We start from the raw sequence: 23,487 nt of genomic DNA, 5'->3' as shown, positions 1-23,487 counted from the left end.
ATAAATAAATTAACTTAAAAAAAGAAAAGAAAAGCTACTGATTTTAAGTGTACTTTGAGGCATCCCTGAATCTGAGAAACATGCTGAGAAGCCCCACTACTCTTAGAGGCCAAGTACAGCGGCATTAATATGACTGTTGATCTATAGAATTCTCCCTACATCAATGACATCTGTCAAGACCCAAAACATAAATAACTTAAAGACCAGTCAATATTAACAATGCAATATTCTCGAAAATATACTTAATATACCCAGCGACCTGCACAGGTCCCAACCTGCCTGTGGTCTGCGGTTGCTATCCGCCTCAAGCAGCAAAGTAGAGAAGACAGCACCTATGACCACAAAGTCCAGACTGGAGGGTTACCTCCAGGACTCATCACTGTTCACCCAGCCCGTGCTTCAGGACAGTCACAGAAGTGGATTCCTTAACAATAAAATAATAATAATACAGCTTCAAAAAATAAAATAAAATACCCAGCAAAGTAGGACACAAAGGTGACAGAGTTTGGATTGGAATTTACACTAATTAAAACCCTTCTCAAAAAACAGACTGAAATGATGATGTGTAGAGCTCTATATGGGTCAAAACTCTTTAAAATTCCACTGATATACTCAAGTCATTAATATTATTACAAAGGGAAATGTAAATACAAAAAGTAGCAAAAATACACCCTCACATATACCCCAGGAACATACGCTCACAGCTGAGAAAAGCATATACACAAAACCAGTCAAGTATCCAAACACTGAACATAAAAGTCAACTTTCAAATGACTCCCGTTAAACATGAAGTTGGTTAGGGCGGGCTGGCTCTTTCAGGTGAGCGTCCGACTTCGGCTCAGGTCACGATCTCGCGGTTTCTGAGTCAAGCCCCACAGCACAGAGCCCGCTTTGGATCCTCTGTCCCCCTCTCTCTCTGCCCCTCCCCTGCCTGCAATCTCTCAAAAGAATAAATAAACATTTAAAAATAAATATGAAGTTGGTAACGCTTTTCTTACAGATTCTGGTCAAGTTCTCGCTCGTGAAGTATTGCATCTGGGGGTTGGCAGTAAGTATTCCAGTCAAGTGAATGTGAAATTAGACAACTCTGGAAAAAAGGGACTGTAATCTCTAGAAATGTGTAATAAATTAGAGAAATCTTCTCCAGATGCATCTTCCAGGTGTTATCTAACCAAGGAACCGGAGCTACTGGAGCGATTTTGGCCCTGAGCTGTGTTGGAGATCCTGGAACATTCGTGTTTCAACCCCTCACTGACAAGGTCAAAGGTCTGTGTAATTTATGCAGAAGTCACTACCGACGAGTCAGTCCTCCTACCCTGACCTCTCAGCCTCACATTCCAACCCTCCACCGGACATTTGTTTGAACGTGAGCTGGCTGGCCTCGTCCTGCGGGAGAACTGCACACGTACGCACTCATGTTCAACTGCCATGTTTTCTCCGATGTTGCCATTCCTTCCCGAAATAATCTCACACCAATCAATTTCAATCTTCCGTGCTCTCTCTCCATCACCAACCTCCTACACCTCCTCGCTGCGTACTTGAGTCACCACTGTGTAACCTATCGTGTTACAGCAAAACCCCCTTTGTGCCCTTATGTCTTTGGGGGAGACGAAGACGAAGCATTCGGGCCGGATGCAGCTTCCACAACAGAGTCGACACCACCCGGGCCTCCCAAAAGGCTAACTAGCGCCCCAACGTGAAAGTGCTGGGAAAGAGGCAGGGGGCCTAAAACTCAAAGGAAGGGCTGACTAAAACAGAAGGACCCACCCCCCACCCAAGGGTGTGAGATCTTTACTACGAGAGCAATGGAGAACAGGACTTAGGAGGGCAGAGAGTCGCTGTGGTGGCGGACTTTATAGGTCAGAGCTTACTCAGACCCGCCGAATCTGAATTTGCATTTTACCCAGTTCCCCAGGGGACAAATGCACGTTTTTTCTTAAGTAACCTCTAGGCCCAATGTGGGGCTTGAACTCGTGACCCGGAGATCAAGAGCTGCATGTTCTACAGACTGAGTCAGTCAGCCGCCCCCAAATGTACTTCACAGTTTGAGAACACCTGCCCTTAGACACCTTTCCCTACCTCAAGGTCAGAAAGACGCCCCTCTGTATTTTCTTCTAAAAGTACTCCGGGTTTTCTTCTCATGTTGTGGCAACTGAATTACTGCTCCCAACTAGCCCTTCCCTCCCACGTCCCGTTACACAGCAAGGCCCTACCGTCGCCGTGGGAAGGACTGGCAGTGCCTCCCCGGACGTGGGCCGAGTACGCGCCCTGCGCTGCTTCCCGTGACCCCGGTGTGACACACACCACATCCAGGCGGCTTCAATCGTGATGGAGTGATTAGGCTCGGCCTCTTCCGGTATCACAGGAAGAATGTGTCCCAAACGCGACAGCCTCAGCCCGGGTCTCAGAATGACAAGACCGTGGTGACCAACTCGCAGCCGCCAACGTGTGACGTGAGCCAGTCACGGTCACGTCTGGTGCTTCAGCCACTGAGAACTCGGGGGTTCTGTCACCACAGTACAGCCTCGTAAAACCTAATGAAACGTTCAAGTCCTTGCTCCATCTCCCAGTTGCCACACCTAGGACCAGGGAGGCAGGCACCCGACTGCACGTTTTTCTGTACGGAAAGGGCCAGCGTCTCTGCAGGATCAGCCCTCCACCCCGTGGGTGCTGGCACTTCTTCCTGCAGCAAAGTCCCCCAGAACCGCACGTCTGCCTGGGACCCTCTGCTGTGCTGCACACACTCATCCCCAGGCGACACCACACGCTCTTAACTGCTAGACTCTCGCGTGAGGTACCGGGAGTCTTCCTCACGAGGGTCCTCCCTGTGCATGGCCCTTGGCTGTCTTACAATTTTAGGATCGGCCACCACCTTCGGTGAGAAACCCTGCCGGGGTTTTCACTGGAAACGCACTGAACATACACATCACCTTGAAAACAGACCCGCAGCGTTTACACTACTGAGGTTCCTTCCTAGTTATGAACAAGGACCATCTCTCCATTTCTTGAGGTGTCCTCCCAGATCTCTCAAGTGAGTTTTCAGGTTCCACACACAGATTTATTCCTAGAGCCTAGGCCACAGGCTCTCCTAGGTTCTGTACGAAGGAGAAGTTTTGTGTTTCTAGCGGTGCAGTCCTTAGGCAGGTCAAGGCCACTCTCTGGTTGTGGGGCCGCCCTCACCTGGGCGGGGCAGGGAAGAGAAGTGTCCTCTGTCTGGAACCTGATGATACGGGAAGTGTTTCCACACTTCCTCATTAAAACCAATGTTCTCTGTAGGTTTTCTGTAGACACCCTTTACTGGTTAAGAACATTCCCTTCCACCGGCAGTCTGCGAGGGTGGCTCTCGCTCCGTCACCTAGGTCTGGAATCAGTGAAGAAAGGGACTTCCTTCCTTACGACACACACGTGGTTTTCTCCCAGCGACAGCAGAAGCAGCTTGCTTATGGGCTCTTTACCACCCGAGCGTTCGACACGCTCATTCTTTGCTTCCCAACGACCCATGAGGTAGACACCGTCATGATTCCCTTTGAACAGATGACGAAACGCGAACTAGAACAGAAACTTAGTTTCTCCAAACATCAAGAAAGAGGAAGAGTCGGGATCCGGAAGCAAGCGAAGCTAACTCCAGAGCCAGGCTCCTGGTCACGACACACCCTCTGGCGACAGCTCACAACCACCCAAAGGGCGCTTCTGGCCCCAACACGGAGGCCCGCGGCAGCAACGGTCTGCGTCCAACTCTGGCTTTCCAGCAGGTACGCTCTGCTCTGACCAGTCCAGTTGGACCACAGATGCCTTCAGAAGTCCTGCAAATCATCAAAGCAGGACAAATCCAAAGAGGGGGAAAAGGAAGGTAGGATTAAGTGAGTCAAGAATTTTAAATTCACATGAAATAGGTTCCAAAATTTTGAGAATGAGCTACTGTTCTAAGTACCTTTACGCCACTGGTAATTTTTCGAAAATATGTATAGCTAAAGAAAACCCAGAAGTCTCAACCACACCAAGAAAATCGCAGGTTAGCATAGACACCACGTGAAATCACATTAAGTTTAAGGAAATCGGTATGTTTCATCGGGGGTGGGGGAAGCTTACTGCACACACTAACTGCTTATGCACCTGCCACACACACGTCATACGTGTAGTGGGCGGGAGCAGGGATGGTGGCTGAGGGGAGTCGCAGAGAATGGGGAACAGGCTTACCCTACGTTTCTTCAGAAAGACAACCCACAAGTGACATCAAATCAATCAAGTTTTCTAAGAAAACGACCGTCCAGCTGTGGCAGGCACGGACGTCCCACCCGGACACCCCCAGTGAAGCAAGAGCCGCAGGCCAGAGCACACCCCCAGTGCTGTGTGCGGGCGCCTCTCGACAGACCGCCTCAGCCACAGGGCGCTGCCCCTTGCCCGAGAGTGGTCCACCTCCGACAACTGATGAGACTGTGCAGGTCTGGTCATTTGGTTCGCTCTGGGGCAACTCTCAAGGGCTATTCTAGCTGCCAGCCTCCCCACGGGGTTGGCCAAGGCTGGGCCGGGCCTACAAGGCAGCCCAGTGTCTCCTTCCTTTCTACAGGCACGGACCCCGCGGGTTCTTCTTAATCAACATCACACGCTGAACCGCCTACAGCTGCTTTGCAGAGAACCCACTTCCCAAAGAACCGACTCTTCCAGCAGATTCAAGTGACCCTTAACTGTATTCGAGTATCAGAAACCACCACCATTTGGTGCATATGCAAGACACAGTGGGCATGACGAGGCATCTGGGGGGCAGCGGTGGCATGTTCTCTAGTAACTTTAAGGCTAAGAGAATGTGATTTCAGCACGTGCACAAAATAATCATCCTCAACGTCCCACGTCATCATTTGCTCTGCAGATCGACCAGAATCCACATTTCTATGTTCCGTGTTTAGGAACATGGATACGCTCACCAAAGTCCTAGGTACCACGGTCCCTTCAATTAGTAACTCCTTTCCACTCTCCTACGACCACCATTCAATCTACCTCTGTTCGGCCCCTAACCCAGTAACCGTGTCCTTACAGGATGAGGGAAATGTGGACAGAGACCCACGGAGAAGGCCACACGCACAGAGAGGCAGAAACCGCAGCGAGGGGCAGACAAGCCAAGGAACCAGAAGCTAAGAGAGAGGCACAGAACAGGTCCTTCCTGAGAACCTCCAGAAGGAAGCAACCCTCCTGACACCATCTTGTCAGGCTGGCAGCTTCTACAGCTCAGCAGGCAGAGAGGAAGGATCACTCTGTTGTTGCAAGTGCCCAGTAGCCCCGGGGAAGTCCTGCGGCACTTCCTACCTTACGCGGGATTGGAAGGGCATTTCTGCTGCTGCAAATTCCACCTCCTGAAAAGCACACGGCATGTGACAGTGAGGAGAAAGGACCCGGCAGGCGTCAGAGTCAGGAGCACGCCGACTTTGCGCTCAGAGACATCCTCTAATCTGGTGCTGTTCAAACATTTCTCAAAGAAGCAAAACCCAACACTGCGCCTGAAAGCGGGTCCAGGGGGCACAGGCGAGGAGCAGGGGAGCTGCCCCAACTGCGTCTCCCCACTCCGCCTCCAGAATTCTCTTACTCATTTGTTCATTCAAAAAACATGGGAACTCCTGCTCTGTGCCAGACATGCTTTCACAGCAGGAAAAAACACCAAGCGAAACCAAACCTCTGCATTTTCCAGAGGAAGACGCCTAAACGTGTTCAGGGTCCCACGGCGGGTCCACAGCAGAGCCGCACTGCACGTGCCGCGGGGAAGCTGGTGCTGCTTCCGTCCCACCGCTGCTCCTCCTCCGTCCCGCAGGCTTGCTGTCATACAACTTTGAGGGATCAAAGCAAAGCCTTCCTACTTTGCGTTCAGTGTATCCTTCTTAATCAAAGCTTTTGGTTTGGCCACTGCTGTTCACCATTCCCAAAGACCTAGAGACGTTCTGAGAAGCTGACAGACCCGAACCCTGGGCCGGAAGGAAAGTGAGACCAGCGCTCACCCCACTTTAGCCAATGGCAGACTGCGGGGTGCTACCCGATCCTTCCCCAGGTCCTCTGCTGTCTGCCCCGGCAACGCCAGAGAGAGTCCACTCGGGGCAGTTTCAGTCTCCGGGCCACCGCTAGGGGAAAAACAGTTATAAACGCTGCTCTGAAATGTGCACTTATGTTTTTGGAAATGGGAGAACGAACCGCAGGGGGAAAAGTGTAACGTGTAAGGGAAGAAATCTTTGCCTGATATCAGGCAATCCAGGCACACAAACACAGCCAGCGACGCAGTAAGCAGCAGCCGTGAGCCGCGCCGGCCAGGTCCTCAGACCGACCTGGATCCTCTCAGCATGAATTTTCACTTGCCACTCATGTCCATTTGCCTACTCGTACTGTCAGGACAGAGCAGGGCTGCATGTGTGGGGTGACCATGGGGGTGCCCCGCTCAGATGGCCCTGCAGGAGAACCCGCTGCCGGGGGCCGAGCTGACCCACAGCCTCCTGCTGCTGCTGCTGCCGCACATTCAGAGTCACCGCAGTGACAACAGGCCCACTCCCAGCACTGCTGACCAGGAAGGGGTACTAGGTGACCTAGGCCACCCAGCCTGCGGCAGCCCCCCCAGTAGCCAGACCAAGGCTCTCTCAGAACCGCCCTGGCCTGAGGCGGCCCCCACCCAGTCCCTCCTCCCCTAGCTGCCTTGCACAGGGTCTCACCTGCACGGAGGTCAGAAGGCTGTCCCTCCACACTCCTGCTGTGTCTCTGCCCTAACGGAGGCGCAGAGCCTGATTGGGATTCTCTGCCTCCCCCACTCGTGCTCGCACACATGTGCACGCTCTCCCCCCCAACAGTAAAAAATAAACATTAAAAAAAAAAAAAAAAGAATTTTGGGCCCTGGTTCCACCATATATTATTTGTAACCTTAGAGAAGCCCTCCCGGCCACAGCTGCACCGTGTGCAGAACGGACAGGACACCACCCATCCAGGGTCGGAGGACGACACAGGAGTCCGTTCCCTGCGGTCCCTCACACCAGGCATGCGGCACAGGAGCTGCTGAGCAGGCGAGGGCTCACCCACCTCCCCACCCACTCTCCCTAACCATTTCTAAGACTCCTTTCCCTTCCACCAAGAAATCTGACTACTTTGTAACCAAATAAAGCTCCCAGATAATCCTATATACCCACTAGTGATACCTTGTTCAACTGAGCCTAACTGATGATTAAACTTTATGTTCATTCCTGACTTGCCTGTGGTGGGCTTATGGTTTATTTTACTAGATTTTAGAAAACAAAATATCATCAGAGACAGAGATCTTAACACTCTTGAAACTTAAGCTGTTTCCCTAAAGCTTTAAGCATGCTTTTTAGAAAAAAACAACCCAATGCAAAAATCTAAAACTGGAGTTCAGTACCACCTTCCTACTGCTGGTTTTGCAGCTCCTTTAAAGTTTAAGTTTGTAGCACTCTAGGTTATAAGGTTTCTTATTTTTTTTATTTTATTTTTGAAAGAGAGCTCAAGTTGGAGACACAGAATCCGAAGCAGGTTCCAGGCTCTGAGCCGTCAACACAGCACCCGACCTGGGACGCAAACTCACAAACTGTGAGATCATGACCTCAGCTGAAGTAGGAACCTTAACTGACTGAGCCACCCAGGCGCTCCTCTTTCAAAAAATTTTTTAAAGTTTATTTACTTTTTTTAATTTTTTTTAATCTTTATTTATTTTTGATAAAGAGACCGAGTGTGAGCGGGGGAGGAACAGAGAGACAGGGAGACACAGAATCCGAAACAGGCTCCAGGCTCCAAGCTATCAGCGCAGAGCCTGACGCGGGGCTCGAACTCACTGTGAGATCATGACCTGAGCTGAAGACGGCTGCTTAACCGACTGAGCCACCCAGGCGCCCAGTTTATTTACTTTTGAGAGAGAGAGAGAGAGAGAGAGATCGCGCGCGCGAGAGAGAGAGTGAGAACGCGCACAAGTGGGGGAGGGACAGAGAGAGAGAGGGAGACACAGAATCCGAAACAGGCTCCAGGCTCTGAGCTGTCAGCACAGAGCCCGATGTGGGGCTCGAACTCACGGACCGAGAGATCATGACCCAAGCCGAAGTCAGACACTTAACCAACTAAGCCACCCAGGCTCCCCCAGATTATGAGGTTTTTTCAAGAAAATACACACTGACTTTGCACACTTAATTACTAGCAGTTTTAAAAACACTCAAGAATGACATACACGCACTTACATATGCAGTCCAAAAAGCTTCCAAGCAGATAAACTCAATTGTTGATGGTGGTTACTCACAGGGAGCAGGATTAGGTGGTGTAAGGACGAGGGATACTTCCCTTTAAACGCTTCTTTTAAAAAGTCTTTACAGGGGGCACCTGGGTGGCTTGGTCAGTTAAGCACCCAACTCTTGATTTCAGCCCAAGTCATGATCTCACAGTTCGGGAGTGTGAGCCCCGCATCTGCTTCAGATTCATTCATTCTCTTTCTTTCTCTCTCTAAATAAATTAACTTAAAAAAAAAATCTTAAGAAAAAAGTCTTTACTGGACAGGCTACATAACTGGTAGGGTCCAGTGCAAAGTGAAAATGTAGGCCCTTTGGTCAAAATCATTAAGAGTATCAAGACTGTGCCAGCAGAGCACTAAACCAAGTGACGACTGTCTGCACAGGTTGCTGACTCATGAAGCTGACCCTGAAGCTTTATAGTTTTCTTTTTTAATTTACACTCAAGTTAGGCAGCATATGGTGCAATAACGATATCAGGGGTAGAATCCAGCGATTCATCCCCTATGTGTAACACCCAGTGCTCATCCCAACAAGTGTCTTCCTAAATGCCCCTTACCCGCTCGGCCCATCCCCCCCACCCGCAACCCCTCAGCAACGCTGTTTGTTCTCTGTATTTAAGAGTCTCTTATGTTTTGTCCCCCTCCCTGTTTTTATATTACTTTTGCTTCCCTTCCCTTATGTTCATCTGTTTTGTATCTTAAATTCCTCAGATGAGTGAAGTCGTACAGATTTACCTTTCTCTGACTAATTTCTGTATAATTTTTAACCAAATACTCAATGTGCAATACAAAGAATTTGTCTTCCTTAGTAGTACAAAATTAGATCACAGGGCTACCCATGATATAAGAAGAAAATATCCAGGCTGATGTCTGAAGTTATTAAAATATACCCACCAAAAAAATTTTAACATGATCAATGATAATTCAGAGAAGTTAGAAACTTTCTGGTCTTTTTTTTTTTTTTAGGCTGCGTTACAGTAAGAAGGTTATTCACAAAAGTTCACCAAGACACGTGTTAGGAATGTTCACAGCAGCACTGTATGGAAGCCCATCCCATCAAAGAGTTAAATTCTGGCACATTCATACAGTGGACTATTAGGCACATTTAAAAAAAAAAAAAAACACACAAAACACAGTGAAGTAGGTCTGTACACAGAGATCTGTATGTGCTGATATGGAGAGCGCTCCAAGATGCACTCCAAGATACAAAGTTCAGAGTTTGCTTAAACACAGAACACTCTACAGGGACTCTGTTTTTTAGAAATACTGGAATGCAAAAAAAAAAAGAAAAAAGAAAAAAAAGCGTATTTTTTTCCTGTGACATTCAAGAAACTTAATCAGTGGGTCTTTAAGTACAGGATGAATACAGGAGGGGAAGAAGAGCCAAAGAGGAGACTTACTTTTCATCTTGTAACTTGATGCTTTTTTAGATTTCTTAATGTACTTTTTTTTTTAATTTTATTTATTTTTGAGAGACAGACTGAGAACACAAGCAATGGAAGGCTAGAGAGAAAGAGAGACAGACACAGAAGCCGAAGCAGGCTCCAGGCTCTGAGCTGTGAGCACAGACCCCGCGTCCGTTCAAATTCATGAACCAAGAGATCATGACCTGAGCTGAAGTCAGAGGCTTAACAGACTGAGCTACCCAGGCGCCCCACTTAACGTGTACTTGGAAAAATCTAAACAAGTTTTACAACAGTTACTAATATTTGGAACAATGTTTTAATGAATCATCCAAAATACACCTTAATTGTATCAAATAAAGCTTTTAAGTTTATAAAAACAAGAAAACTTCTTTGATGGTACTAGCAAAAAAAAATTAACAAAAATACCACCAGTACTCAATTATCTACGGTGGTACCCAAGAAAGCAGTGGCAAATAACAGCAACCAAAAAAAGAATTTAAAAAGCGTCTCTTCCATTTCAAACCTTCTCTCGATTACAATCTTCAGAGAAGATGCTAAGAAGCAAAATGTTAATCAGACACGAGAGAAAGCTAGTAACTGAATAAAGAAAACCAAATAAAGGGCTTGAATAAGTCCCCAAACTGGGCAAAGGATTTCGAAATAGTTCCGTACTGGCTATTGAGATTCCAAAGGTACTCTGGAAAATGTAATTGAGCTGGAAACCGACTCCCGCCGGAAAGGGAAAATAAGCCCCGCCCCCCGCACTTGCCACCTCCCGCATTTCTGAGCTGACAGCCACGGGGCCAAAAAGACCCGTGAAAACGCGCTGCCACGGTTCTTTGTGCTTCCTTATCTCCGCAATTCTTTTCTCCGGAGGTGGTGGACTCATGTCAGCATGTACTGAGCGACCAGTCCCCTGTGCCAGGCACCAGGAAGACTACTGGCGGTGTCAGTCACGAGAGGCGCGCGAGCGCAAGCGCGCGCACACACACGCGCGCGTGCACACACACACACGCGCGCACACGCACAGCGCCTGTATTCACAGCACTCCCATTTCTTTACCACTCTAGCTAGAAACACGCACACACAAAGCAGCATGTTCTCAAGCATACTGTAATCAATGAACTATTGCCTTTATTTCTAATACAGATACTAGTTCATCCGCTGGGATAGCCCTGCCATCCCCTCAATTCTTTGGGGCAGGTTTTAAGAAAGGTTTATTAGGAATATATAGATTTTCAATGATTTTTTTTAAACTTTTTTTTCAACGTTTTGTATTTATTTTTGGGACAGAGAGAGACAGAGCATGAACAGGGGAGGGGCAGAGAGAGAGGGAGACACAGAATCGGAAACAGGCTCCAGGCTCCGAGCCATCAGCCCAGAGCCCGACGCGGGGCTCGAACTCACGGACCGCAAGATCGTGACCTGGCTGAAGTCGGACGCTTAACCGACTGCGCCACCCAGGCGCCCCAAATGATTTCTTTTAAAAAACTTCATAATCATAAACACGGTCAATGTAAATTAAATAGCAATACATACTCCTAAGTTGCTGGAAATAGGAAATTCTGTATTACATGAGGACCAACAGATATTACTTTTTAAAGTTTCTAGATACATCTTTCCATCAATAATACATATATATTTAAAAGCAGTGACTGGGGCGCCTGGGTGGCTCAGTCGGTTGAGCACCCAACTTCAGCTCAGGTCACGATCTCACAGTTTGTGAGTTCGAGCCCCGCATCACTCTCTCTGCTGCCAGCATGAAGCCCGCTTTGGACCCTCTGTCCCCCCTCTCTCTCTCTGCATCTGCCCTGCTCACTCTCTCTCTCAAAAGTAAACATTAAAAAATAGAATAAAAACAATAACCATATACTTAATTAAAAGTTTCAAAATTATAGCTGGTTTTCCTCACCTAGTTTCTCCCCCTCCAGCCAAGGATTAGGACTGCTGACCAAAGGAAGAGACAGAGGGTTGTGGGAGAGCCTAGTGACTGAGAAAGCTTTGGAGATAGTGTCAAATTCAGACTTTCAACAGTCACTCCAAACATTAAATAGAGACATTCTGTCACTTAATAATTACGAGATAGATATAAGATTAGGGGCACCTGGGTGGCTCAGTCAGTTAAGTGTTCAACTCTTGGTTTTGGCTCAGGTCATGATCTCACAGCTTTGTGGGTTCAAGCCCTGCATCAGACTCTGTGCTGCCAGAGCACAGAGGATTCTCTCTCCCTCCCTCCCTCCCTCTCTCGATGCCCCTCCCCCACTCATGCTATCTGTGTCTCTCTCGAAATAAACCTTAAAATTAGAAGAAAAAAAAAAGATTAAAATGAAAACATGTGCTTTACTGAAAAACAACATGTAGTGTGAAATTTAACAATTCCCATTTTCCACTTTCTTAAGCCACATGCAAAAAAAAACCCAGCTCACAGTTAGGTTTGCTGCTCTCCAGAGTAACTTAGGGCAACTGTCATGAATCTGCTTGTGCGAAGTCCTCTCCAAACAAGTACTCACTTTTCTGCTTACTTCCAAACTATCGAAAGAACAGGGTGGCAGTTGGAAAAGCCAAATGATTTCTGTCTTTACACACCAGAATGTGGGTGCCCCAGAAACAAATCTGCAAACACTGTTAGAGTAAACCAGCATATACCATCTATCAACTTACCCAACCACTAGTGTTGTCTACACCTGCTGAAAATAATGGCTAAAAGCTGCTACTAACTGAGCACTTACTATGTGCTGGGTCCTGTTCTGTGTCACGTGTACTCACCAAGCTCTGGCAGAAAGCCTTCCAACCCTACTCCCCTCTGCTGAAATCAGGGACCGCAGAGTGAGTGACCTAACTCAGTCAACCACTTAATGGGCAAGTACAACGTAAAAGACTACAGTACAGCACACTAGAAGGAGTAGGGGATGGAGAAGATTTTCCTCTCTTCCCTGGAGAAGTTTATAATCCAGCAAAGAATAAACTAGAATGTCACAAGGAAAAATAACTGAGTGGCAGCATCAGTCAAGCACTGTGGGGGAGAATGACGGGAGTTCATTCTGAAAGTCAGAGGAAGCTTCTTTCACAGAGTAGCAGCATTTAAGCGAAGCCTTCAGTATTAAGGCTTTTGTCAGGAAGAAAAAGGCGCAAGGCACTGGACACACGCTTCCGTAAGTGGCGGAGGGTCTAGGGCTAAAATACAAGATGGCGAGAGTCGTGCAGTCAAGACGGAGCTTACAAGTGAATTGAGGCCAGGTGGCACGGGTCTCGGTGATTTCTTTCTCACTAATTCCCAACCGGTGGCAGTGTCTCCAAGGTGAAGATCTCTGTAGGGGAAGCCTACCGTCAGAACAGAACGAGGCCACAAGCCTCAGGTGTGCCAGGATGGGGGGGGGGGGGGGGGGACGCTGAGAACCCCCGTGGCGCATACTTGGCAGGTGGGGGGCACGGCAGGGTTTGATTCCCACTCTGAGCAACTCTGCAACAGAGCGCAGGAGGACCAGAGAGGAGAACAGGAGGCCAGTCGGCAGGCCTACAGCAGCCACCTACACAAGGACAGCAAGGACAGGCCACAGGAACCGCCGAGGAGGAGACGTGGGGAAAGGTCTGCTGAAACCCTGGTCAAGCAGCAGAAGGCTCAGTTTCCAGCCCCGGTAATGAGGAGGGCAAATGCGCTGTGCAGACACCTTGTCACCTTCTGTGGGAGCAAGGACGTGCAGAGCACGAAGTACGGCCACTTTAAGTGACACTGCAGAGCAAAAATAGCACGGACACGACTGTTCTCATTTCACAGAACAAAGACACTGAAGTCCAAGAGAGATTTCACCGACTTGTCCACGGTGACACGGGGACAGAGAGGAGCCAAGACACCAACCCGAATCTTGCAAATCCAAGTGCCCCCCAAAAAAGCCAGCTACCTTTTCTAACACAGAACAAATCTCCAAAACAGAAACAAAAGCTTTAAAGAAAAGGCGTGTAATCTGCTGCGAGTGCAGTTTTATTCCAGACAGAAGAAATACTGTGAAACTCGTGTTCTGGTTGTCTCTACCCAAGAGACGGGGTGCACGGACTTGAGAGCAGGGCAGGCTCATGGACCCTGAAAGTTCGGACACGGAGGAGAAAGGCGGCTGTTTGTACTTTGTATAAAACCACCACCTGGTAACTGAAAAGAAAGATCTCAAGTGTTAACTATCTTCAAGGTAGTACAACTACATTTTGAATGTCATGGTTGGTACTCTTATGTCTGCTTATTAAAATACTTTGTAACAATGATATACGAGGAGGATGACAGGCTGGGACTTTATTTAGCAAACATTTGGCCACTTTAAGGTTTAAGCCCCTCAGCAAGGGCGGGGGCGGGGGGGGGAGTGTAAAATAATGCCATGGTCACCACAACCAGGGCTTAACGTATACGATACAATGTGACATAGGTAATAATGAAAGTAAAAATAGTGGATTATGACGGCAGCAACGAAAAATGCACGTCGACAGGACTGCCAAAGGGTCCCAGAGGACATAAAATCGGGCATGGACCTTTAAAAACCAGAGGGGGCAGGAATGAGACAGAGCATCCCAATCAGAGAAAAGGATATAAGCGAAGGAGGGAGGGAGTAGCTTGGCACATTCAGAGAACCAAGCAGAGTCCCATTCAGTGGAACACTGTGGCGAGAAGACATGTAAAGTTCAGGGATAATGAGGGCCAGTCCCAGGGGCCTTGAACGTGATGCTGGTGCGTCCCGAGTCTAGGCCCCAACAACAAGCGGTCTTCACTTTCTGAGCCAGAGACTGGCAATATCAGGTCTGTGTTTAGGACAGAGGACTGCAGGCAAAGTGTGCACAGGAAGGGGTGGGGAGGCGTCTAAAGAGAAAGCATCAGCCCAGAGCGGAATCTGCAGTTTCACGCACTAAGCAGTAATCTAATTAATATTTTAAAAGGAGAGGACTCTCGACACAATTATTTCGCATCTCCCCTCCCCTGATCATCGGAAGCACCCTGAGACAGGTATCGCCATTCCTTCATTTTACAGACCGGAAAACCAGCTAAGAGGCGATTAACTGCCCCAAGTCAATGCTGCTAAAACAGGAAGAAAACCCAGGCACACTATGCAAAGCGAAAAGAATCCTTCCTACTGCTTTCGAAAAGCGCCACAGTGAAAGCACAGTGATCTATAATACCATTAGACAAACGCCAAAAACCCATGTAATTTTCCTAAAGGTTTGCAACTTGTGTAACAAGTAAGCTAATCACCCTTAACATAATTGCAGACTTGCTTCATGTTCATGCCACGTTAAAGACCTGTGCTTTTCTTTAAAAAACAAAACCCTTTAATTCCACTCCCTATGGAATTAAATACTTAAAAGTAGTATTCCCCCCTCCATTCAATGTTCCAGTGGCCAAACCCGTAAACAGGCTAACGTAACAACTAACGCAGGTGCCCAAACTGAAGCAGTAAAATACTTTTTGAAAAATTAAAAATGCATTATCTAGTAAGTACAGCGATTGAATCTAGTACACAGTAAGTAATGACTGCAAGGATGTTACCTAAAGGTATGCAAAGGCACAATTCCGGGAAAATGGTTTGTCACCCCAAAAAAAAAAAAAAAACCACACACACACACACACACACACACACACACACACACACACACACACACACACGGCCTAAAACGATCCTGAGACCCATTTAGGAATGGATCAACCCAAAGGAACCGAGGACAGAATATGTGACCTTCAGGACGCACAGTGGGAGATTCCCCCCACCCCCTCCTGTAAGTTCATAGTCTAGGAAGCGGTCAAGGTGTTCTGGCACGGGTCTCGCGCTGCACAGGAGAAATCTAGCTTGGGGATTTGGCTGTACAATTTTATCCACAGCAACATCACCTATTATCAAATCGGCAGCCCCCCCCCCGCACCCCCTCACCAATCTTCTACTACCGTTTTGTTGTTGTTGTCTTCTAACAAGCTAAAGCCCAAAGATGGAAAACGCGTCCTCAGAAACTTGGGACAATGAATCCAAGTGTCCAACCCAGGTAATCATTAGCAGCAACCACAATTAAATCGTTCCAAGGAACCGCACGTCTCTTCCCCGCCTAATGGGCTGTACCTTTTACCAGGTTAAGCCTCTGCACCCTGCCCACAGAGGCCCCAAACTGGAGGGCGGCGACAGAGAAATCAAATTCTGCCACGAACCGCGGGTCTGCTCCAGGACCTCGGCAGGCCCTGTCACCTGCGCGCCGCCCGCGGCACACGCAGAGACCTCGGGCGGCAGGCGACATTCCACATGCGACCACCCCGTGTCCCCAGCCGGCAGGCGCGGGGAGCTGGGCAAGGCCGCCGCGGCCGCGCGAGCCCCACCGGCGGCCCGAGCCCGCGAACTCCCGGGGACCCGCCGCTCCCTCCCGCGGCCGTCACCTTCGCCGGACCCCGCGCCCCGCCCGCCCCGCGCCACAGGCCCGCGCGCCCGTCAGTCAGCGCCCGCCCCGCCCCGCCCCGCGCGGCCCCTCCCCCGCCGGCGGTCTCCCCGCCCGGGCCCCCCAAAGGACAATGCTAGAGGGGAGGGGAGGGGCGCAGGGGCGCGCGGGCGCCGAGGGCGGCGCGGCGCGCGCCCACCCGCCGGCCGCAGGGGGAGCCCCGCCGCCGCCCGCCCGCCCTCGGACCCCGCGGCCCCGCGCCCCGCCTCGCCTCCCCGCGGAGAGCCGCTCCCAGCGCGGCCGCACCGGCCCATTGTGCGGACTCATCGTGCGGCCCCCCGCGCGCCCGGCGAGCGGCCGCGCGGGCCGGGGCGGGGGAGCGGGGGGCGGGGAGGGGGGTCTCCGGGGCCCGGCCGGGCTTCTCGCGGAGCCCGCGGCCCGGCGGGGCAGCCCGGCCTCCCTCCGGGCGCCGCCGCCGCGGCCCCCGCGCCCGCCCGCCCCGGCCCCCGCGCCCGCCAGCCCGCCCGCAGTACCTGCCGAGCGGCCGGGCGGCGCGGCGGCCGGCGGGGGCGCCTCCTCTCGCGGCGAGGGCTCCGAGCGGCTGCCGAGCGCCGGCGGCCCTGGCCTGCGCCTTACGTAAAGCGGCGGCGGCTCCGGCGCCACTCGGCGGAGGGCGGGAGGCGGCGCGCCGCGGCCGCTCCGCTCCGTTACCCGGCAACTGGCCTCAGCGCCCCGCCAGCCGGGCGCGCTCCATATCCTTCCGCCCAGCCGCCGGATTACATCAGCGCCGGCCCGCCCCGCCCCGCCCCGCCCCGGCCCGCCCGGCCCCGCCCCTCCGGCCGGCCGGCCCTATGGGCGGGCCGCCGGCCGAGCCCCGCGACGGGGCGTGGGCGCCGGGCGCGGCGCGAGGGTGGAGGGCTGCCGGCGGGAGCCCACCCCCCACGCGCGGGCCGTCGGAGGGGAGACGCCCCCCCTCCCCCTGCGGAGGGGCGCGTGGGGCGGCTCTGGGCGAGAGCCCCTGAACTCCGCCGCGGCTGCCCCACGCCGGACCCCAGACCCCAGACCCGGCTGGGGCCGCGCGGCTGGCGGTGCGCCGCCCCACCCGCGGCCCGGCGCAGCCCCCGCTTTTCCGGGTGCAAGCTCCACCTGTCTGCGCCCCCTCCTAACCGCGTCCTGGGATGGCTGGAGTGGGCGGTTTAAAATAAAGACTTCAATTTTTTTTTTTTTTTTTTTTTATTAAAGAAGCCCAGAAGACAAGCTAAAGAAATGTGACACGGCTCTTTTTATTAAGTAGGCAAAAATAAATTCTGGAACATTCGAAAGTAGGAACCAAAAATGAGCACTAACCTTTTAATCAGAGTCTCTTCACACCCACCCACTGACTTAAATGTGATTCCCAGTCCTGTCCTTAAAAAGCGAATACTCAAGTACGATAGGAGGGTGGAGCCCGGGAGATCACCCATTTACCGAGAGGAAACCCGTCCGGAAGAGGGAGTGACCTGCCTGGGGTCATTGTTCATTGATTGATTTATTGAGCACCCACCGGGCGCCAGGCGCCGAGCTCTTCGGTACAGAACTTGCAAGGCAACCAGCTCGCGGGCTCATGGCAAAAGCGGAAGCAGAACCTGGGACGAAGGGGCCAGCTGGGCAGTGCGCCGGCTGCTGGAGGGATGGCTATGGAGAACTCTCATTTACATACTGCCTACAAAGTGGTTTTCTGCGCACATTTCTTTTACTCTTCGGAAGAATCCTGGATGTTGTCATCCCCCTACCACAGGTGAGGAAGCTGAGGCTCAGAGAAAGTGATTTTTCCTAAGCCTTGATGCTAGTGGGTTGGGGAGAGGGGGAGGGGGACGCTTCTGACCTCCGTGTACCACGCTGCCTCTCAGAGGCGGCAGGATTGGAATCCGGACTCCGGGCTCTGAGCGCTGGGGTCTTCCCTTGCACGGCTCCGTTGCGTCAGCTTGCTCACGGTTTTGTTTTGCGAGGTTCAGAGGTTCATCGCGGTTGAGTGTGCCTCAATCACAAATCACAGTGCATTCATTCAATCAGCATCTTCTGAGCACCTGTGCTGGGTTTGGCTCCAGGCCAGGCCGGGGTGGCCCAGCCTTCTTGGAGCTCAGCCTAAAAAGGGGAGGGAGAAGCAGGAAGGGTGTGGAAAAGCCAGGGTGGTCTGGAGCAAGGGAGAGCCAAGTAAAGGAGCCGAGCTGCCAGGTACCCCCAAACCTGGGATTTCCCAGACCAGTGAGAGCTCCCTCCAAATGGGAGGGATTTGCAGAGCGATCAACTTTGAATTTTTGCCACATTGGTAACGTTGCTGTCATCTACACTCATTTTGGGAAAGAATTTATGAACGGCAAAAAATAAAAATAGTAACAATGTATCTCGGATATTCTCAGAAGAAAGGAAACTCGGTTGGCAATGTTATAGCTATACACACAAACACACACAGAGTTTACTGACCTTATTTTTCTCATTTTGCCACAGACCAGGTTTTCTAAACCATGAAGTAGTGAAATCAGAAGGCTTCTTAGAGGGCAGAAGTATTTAAACTGAGCAGGAATTAACTAGGATTAGTAGGATTTAGAGATGGTAGGGGAAGATTCTAGATTAGAGAATGAAAGTGTCTCGGTTACTTTGTTTCCTTAACAAAATAGCTCCCTGTGCCTCAGATGGTTTTGCTTTGAGAAAAGTCCTAGAAGGTTGGGCTGACTCCAACCTCAGGGACTTTGCACTTCCTGAATCATCTCTCCCCTATATCTTTGCATAGCTGGCTCCTTCTTGTTTCAGGGCTCAGCTGCAATGTCCTCTGTTCAGAGACACCTTCCCTGATCCCCAGCGTAGAGTGATCTGCTTTCCCGGTTGTGATGCCACCGCCCTGTTTTTGTTTTTTCTTCATAGTTCTTATTAGTGTATGAAATCATCTCGATTGTATGTTTGTTTACTCGTTAAACTCAGCCTTCCCCCCACCCCCAACCCCAAGACCTGCATCCCAGGAGAGACGTCATCTTGTCCGCAGCGTTCACCGACCCATCGTGAGACCTGCCGGTTTGTGGGCAAATGCCCGAATGGCCATCTGTACCGTAGTCCAAGAGGACACACGGAGAGAAAACGACCCTGCTCGCTCAGGTGAGCAATTGGGAACAGCGTCTCCAACAGGAACCCTGCACTCTCTACTATGCCACCCTGCCTGAGACCTTTCTTAAGGCTTCTGAGAAATGATCAGCTGAGTTCAAACCAGAGTAACAGTAGTTCCTTGGCTCTTGAGGGCTGTGATCCGCAGGGAAGGAAAAGAGGCCGGAGGACTCTGGTGTTAAGGCACAATTAGTATGGATGTGCAGGAGCCCACTTCAGGATTTTCTCAGCATAAGTCGGCAGCCATTCATTTCCCGTCTCCAGCCCCAGGACCCCGGGCTGCCGCTCTTTGGTCAAAGCGGTGAGAGCGGGAACAGGACCATTCCTAGTGCCCTCTGACCTGGATGTCCCGGATGCCAGCAAGGATTCAGGCCTATGCCAGCTGGGGCAGTGGTTTTGTGACCACACCCCTGAGTCCGGAATGCTTTGTGATGCCGCACAGCTCATGCGTGCCCACTGGCAGACAGCAGGAGCTGGGCCTCCTTGGCTCTCTGACCTGGGGTATGTATGTAATCTCCCTTTCTGGGGCTCAGTTTCCCCTTCTGCACAACAGTGGATTTAGGCAGGAAGACTTCAAAAGTATCCGCGGTTTTGGTTTTTTTCCTCTGAGTGTTGGAAACAAAATTTCAATGCAGCTGACTTTGGTAAAAGGGAGAGGCCATGTGGGAGGTGGGGGGGGGGGGGTGCGGGAGGTATGCAGGAAATCTCTGGGGGCACCTGGGTGGCTCAGTCTGTCCGGCGTCTGACTTTGGTCGGCTAAGGTCACGATCTCGCGGTCCATGGGTTGGAGCCCTGCATCGGGCTCACTGCTCTCAGTGCAGACCCCATTTTGGATCTTATGTCCCCCTCTGTCTCTGCCTCTCCCCCACTCATTCGTTCTCTTTCTCTCTCTCTCTCAAAAATAAATGAAAATAAATAAATAATCAATAAATAAGTACGTACAAATCTCAGGTGTCCCCCACACAATATCTGCTCCGTTATTGAGCCCGGTGCTGTACTCACATTGTCCCAACCCCTGACAGTGGTCAGCTGGGGGAGGCTATTCCCATTTGCAGTTGGAGATGTGGAGGACCCCCAAACAGGTTAGTGGCTTGCCCCCGGGGGGCCACACTGCTACTAAGTGGCAGGTTAGGGGGCTTGCCCCTGGGCCACGTGGCTACTAAGTGGCAGCTTAGGGGGCTTGCCCCTGGGCCACGTGGCTACTAAGTGGCAGCTTAGGGGGCTTGCCCCTGGGCCACGTGGCTACTAAGTGGCAGCTTAGGGGGCTTGCCCCTGGGCCACGTGGCTACTAAGTGGCAGCTTAGGGGGCTTGCCCCTGGGCCATGTGGCTACTAAGTGGCAGCTTAGGGGGCTTGCCCCTGGGCCACACGGCTACTAAGTGGCAAGCACCAGCATTTGATTGTAGCCCTGCTGTTGCTACTATGCCGCACGTTTCCATTAAAGTCCATCCTGAGTCAGCTTTGAGTGACTCAATGAATGACGCCCAGATGAGAACCCCAAGCTGAGAAGCTCCCCCTTGCCTCCCCACGGGCCCAACACCCTCATTTAGGATTCTGACTGGTCTTCTCCACTCAGATGCTGTCAGTCAAGGCAGTGAATGAACCCCTCCTTCTTGACTTTTTCCATTCGTCTCCCCAAGCCTACAGCCCCTCCGGACACCTCTCCTCTCAGCGGCCCTGCATCCCCTTCAGAAGTGGTCAATGCTACTCCAGCATCTGAAGAGTTGAGGTCAAGCCTCTGACACAGCCTCACACTATGACCTTGAGGAGCCCGCCGACCTCCATAGGGCTTCCATTTCCCAGGATCCGAAACGATGGAGAGACAATGGCCTTGTCCTGCTCATCTGTCAGTTATATTAAGGGCTGAACAAAGTCAGACGTATGATGTCCTCTGTAGACTCTATACGCATGTAAATGTCAAGTCTCATTACCCTTTTTTCAAACTCATTCCCAGGACTGATGGCTTTATCCTCACTCTTGCCCCCTCCCGCCCCCCCTCCCCCCCAGTTTGGAGAAAACTCAACAGAGTCATCAGCGACCATCTAATCTAGAGGCTGGGTGGCATGCTGGCCAAGCACACAGGCTGGACGGATGGGTTGAACCTGGGCTTTACCACTTACTAGCTTGCCGACACAGATAAGCTATTTTGCCTCTCGGTTTCCTCATCTGTAAAATGGGCATAATATAGTAGGCTCTACCTCAGAGAGCTGTGTATAAGCGAATCCACCGAGGGGGTCAGAACAGTGCTGGGCACACAGCAAATATGCAATGAATGCCAGCCCTTTACACGTGAACTCTTCTCTGATTCCCTCTTCCTCTACCCCCCCCCCCACCCGCTGTCACTCTGCATGCTCCTGGGTGCTTTCCTCCACCCTGCAGCCTGAACTCACATGGAGACAGACCCTGACCCTTTTCCGAGGTCCCAGACCTGCCTCCCACACTTGTCCACCCTGCCGGTGAGGCCTGCACCCCAGCATGGCCACAGCTGACCTTGTGCCCTGATCTGTGCCTTCTGCCCACAGTCCGTGCCCCCGCGCCCTTCTCCATTTATGGCATTGCCCTCTGCCCCTCTGCTGAGCTAGAGCCCCCGTGCACTGCTCTGCCGAATCTGCTTCAGAAATGAACGTGCGTCGGGCTGGCCGTGAGTCTGGCACCACCACTTGACAGCTGTGCAACCTTGAACAAGTTCCTTCCTCTCTCTGAGCTGGTCTCCGTGTCTTGAAAACAGAAACAACCAGAGATCCCTCGGGTAGCAAACACTCGTCTCTTGATTCAGCCGCCCAGGATACGAAGCCCATTCTGATCTTTAGGGAACCCGCCCACCTACCAGTCCAAGTAAGAAGCCAGGCCAAAGTCTCTCTACAGGAGCCCAAAGGCTAGACATTGACCACACCTCCCCCCCAATCTCCCGGCCTCAGCCCCGATGGCTTGCCATCAGTGACAACACAGAGCAATTCAGGAGGCTTCCTCTGCCCAGGTTTGCTTTTCCATCCCCAAGAGGACCCTGTGTCTGGGCGATTGGCGCGTAAAGGGCTTGGAAGTGATTTTTAATCAACATTTTAAGCTATGAGCATAGCCTACCGGTGGCTTGTCAGCAGCCTGGCCTTTTGTAGGCGAGGATGTCCCACCCAGCTGATATTTAAAGGCCCGGAGCAGGTGATCTGGAAGGTCGTTCCTCCCTTTTCTCCATCAAAGGAGGCTCCCCGCTGTCATACCAAGAGGAGAAGGCATGGGAAGGAATGCCGCGCAGAGAAGCACGGGAAACCTGGGGGTGGACCAGATCCTCTCCATTTACCCCCGTGTCTTAGCCTGGACAAGTTCCCTCCACCTTTCTTCCCAGAGCACAGCGTGAAGCAGATCCCAGCCAGCCAAGGACAACAGGAAATGGACCTTTTCGTCCAACCACTGAGGGCACAGGGCCCTTACACGGTCACTGATGTGTTCTAGCACACTTCACAAGCACTCATGGGCTTGCTCTGTGCTGCATGTCGGGGACCGGGGTGAATCAGACACCGACATCTTATAAGGCCCTGGTCCTACTGGATTAGGGCCCCCCCTGTTCTAAGATGACCTCATCTCAGCTAATTACATCTGCAAAGACTCTATTTACAAACAAGTTCACCAAGGGGCTGGGGGTTAGGAGTTCAACATGTTTTTGCTGGGGGGGAGGCAGAGGGGACACTGTATAACCCACAACACCTACTCTGTCCTTGGCCTTGCATCTTATACACTATCTCACTTAACCTTTATCTCTTCTTGGGAGGGACTATTATTGTTGTCGTCTTACTTTCTGGGAAACAGCCTCGGAGAATTTATTTTTAATTTTATTTTCATTTATTTTTAAAAAATTTTTAAATCCGAATTAGCATATAGTGCAACAGTGATTTCAGGAGTAGATTCCTTAGTGCCCCTTCCCCATTTAGCCCAGCCCCCCTCCCACAACCCCTCCGGTAACCCTCTGTTTGTTCTCCATATTTATTAGTCTCTTCTGTTTTGTCCCCCTCCCTGTTTTTATATTATTTTTGTTTCCCTTCCCTTATGTTCATCTGTTTTGTCTCTTAAAGTCCTCATGAGTGAAGTCATATGATTTTTGTCTTTCTGACTAATTTCACTAGCATAATACCCTCCAGTTCCATCCACGTAGTTGCAAATGGCAAGATTTCATTCTTTTTGATCACCGAGTAATACTCCATTGTATATATATGCCATGTTTTCTTTATCCATTCATCCATTGGCAGACATTTGGGCTCTTTCCATAGTTTGGCGACTGTCGATAGTTCTGCTATAAACATGGGGGTGCATG

At 51.1% G+C, this 23,487-nt stretch overlaps 1 protein-coding gene and 1 long non-coding RNA gene across 14 annotated transcripts in view; both read right to left on the bottom strand.

Moving 5' to 3' along the window:
• KIAA0232 (uncharacterized protein KIAA0232 homolog) overlaps positions 1–16,765 on the bottom strand; it is a 98,411-nt gene extending 81,646 nt beyond the window's left edge. For 4 of the 13 annotated variants that reach the window (XM_045056636.1, XR_006597265.1, XR_006597266.1 and 1 more), the window contains exon 1: positions 16,584–16,764. The gene's annotated coding sequence lies outside the window, so the exon portion shown is untranslated. Of the gene's footprint in view, positions 1–15,743; positions 15,769–15,829; positions 16,051–16,583 lie in introns of those variants that run through there. The other 9 variants (XM_045056629.1, XM_045056638.1, XR_006597267.1 and 6 more) reach the window with 5 other exon arrangements.
• A 621-nt stretch (positions 16,766–17,386) lies between these two features.
• On the bottom strand, positions 17,387–18,655 carry LOC109499296. Its single transcript, XR_002156590.3, has 2 exons — positions 18,514–18,655; positions 17,387–18,174 (listed from the first exon to the last, which is right to left on the bottom strand). It is a non-coding gene; the product is annotated as an uncharacterized LOC109499296 (long non-coding RNA).
• Between the last annotated feature and the right edge of the window lie 4,832 nt (positions 18,656–23,487).

The sequence above is a fragment of the Felis catus genome, chromosome B1 (assembly GCF_018350175.1).
Source record: "Felis catus isolate Fca126 chromosome B1, F.catus_Fca126_mat1.0, whole genome shotgun sequence".
Lineage (NCBI taxonomy): Eukaryota > Metazoa > Chordata > Mammalia > Carnivora > Felidae > Felis > Felis catus.
The sequence above is the reverse complement of the archived record's forward strand: the minus strand, read 5'-3'. Positions and strand labels throughout refer to the sequence as shown.